This window comes from Montipora foliosa, unplaced genomic scaffold, assembly GCF_036669935.1.
Source record: "Montipora foliosa isolate CH-2021 unplaced genomic scaffold, ASM3666993v2 scaffold_405, whole genome shotgun sequence".
Classification (NCBI taxonomy): domain Eukaryota; kingdom Metazoa; phylum Cnidaria; class Anthozoa; order Scleractinia; family Acroporidae; genus Montipora; species Montipora foliosa.
The window spans coordinates 13,081-15,000 of NW_027179707.1; positions in this window are offsets into that span (position 1 = coordinate 13,081).

Genomic DNA, 1,920 nt, shown 5'->3' on the forward strand with positions numbered 1-1,920 from the left:
TTAAAAGAAAAGCAAAGAGTGTGCCTGTTCTGGAGCTGGAACTATCGATTATATCCCTCGGTCAAGAAGGATGAGAACAATGACGGTGATCTTACAGGGTCTACGATTTCGTTAGAGGTTTCAATTAAAACAAAGAAGCTTTTCAAATGAACTTGTGGACAAGTGTTTGTAATATTGCAAGGGGTTTCAAAACATCAAAACTTGCTCAAATGCTTAATTAGTGAAGAATTGTTTGCGATTTCTTAAGAGGTTCCAAAACATCGAAGCTTTTTAAGTGACCTTGTGGAGAAGTGTTTGCGATTTCCCAAGGGGTTTCAAGACATCAAAACTTGCTCAAATAATGCTTAATTAATGGGGAAGTGTTTGCGATTTCTTAAGAGATTCCAAAACATCGAAGCTTTTTAAGCGAGGTTGTGGACAAGTGTTTGTGGCCTTGCAAGGGGTTTCAAAACATCAAAACTTGCTCAAATGCTTAATTAGTGGAGAAGTGTTTGTGATTTCTTAAGAGGTTCCAAAACATCCAAGCTTTTTAAGGACACTGACTGGGCACGGGAAATCATTGTCTTATCAAGAATTCCTAAATATATGTAAGTGTTTGCGATTTTCCCAAGGGGTTTCATAACATCAAAACTTGCTCAAATGCTTTAAAGTGGAGAAATGTTTGCGACTTCTTAAGATGTTCCAAAACATCAAAACTTGTTAAGTCAACTAAAACAACAGGAAAAACATCGAGACGTATTTTTTCAATCTATCCAAGAGCGATTGAGATTTTCACTGCAAAAAGTTAAAAGCGCAAAAAGGATATCCTTAACTCTATTGAAAAATGCCCGAAATTTCTTAACAACTTACAAAAAATATATATATTTGCTTCACTTTTGTCTACTTAAATATCCAATGGTATATGTTAGCCTAACTATTGCTAGAAGTTTGGCGATGGGTTCTGAAACATCACCCACAATTCCTCTGCTCGCTCTGACGAACCGCTAACACTAGAAACGTCAGCTTTCCAACTGGTTCACGGTGGTAATTCGACCTTTATCAAAACTAACACGTTTGATAAAACCAAATCTTCCTGTTTCACTCTCCCACCATTTATTCTGCTTTTGTGCTTGCCAGCATTGTGAATTGCGATAATTCGCAAGTCTGTTTTTGTATCTCATACATGTTTAGATTTTCAATTACATGGCCACTCAACCTCTCGATTGCTGACGTCAAAATAGATACGTTTCTCAGGAACCCGACAAAGAAGGCTTCCTGACCCGACAGATGAAATCTAAATATTCAGTTAAATATTACAACAAAATTAAAAAACCAGCGACGGAAGTTTCTTGGCTAAAAAGTATGTTGTTTTACTCTGAAAACGACAAACGATTAACATTCTTTCCCGTTGTTCATTCAGTTGGCACAAGGTGATCACGTGCACCTTTATGGTCGCCTAGCACATGATCAATTTCTTTTGAGAAAACTTCCGTTTATTCATAAAAGTTAGAGACTGCAGAAATTTTCGTGTTTTTAAGATCGATTGTCATTAATCTTTCGATGAGAATTCGATTCAAAGGTATATATATATATATAATATATATATATAGTTTTGCAATAACTAAAATCTTGCGGACGTGACTAAGGTTGCGTTCGATTGACCGTATTCCGGAATAGGAATACATAGAATAGAAATTCGAAATCCTTCGTTTTTGCGGAGATTCATATTAATTTTGTCAGAAATCTGCTAAAATGCTATTTTAAACATAACTTTATTATCCTTATTGCTACGAAACGCCACACACACTGTTCGAACGCGCCCTAAGAAACCTATCAAAGTGCTTGCTTTGAGGGTGTTGAAGTTTAATATTCTGTAACAATTCTGTATAATAAGAAATGCTCATTAACTGAGATGTGTGTCATACAATAAGAAAACCATCG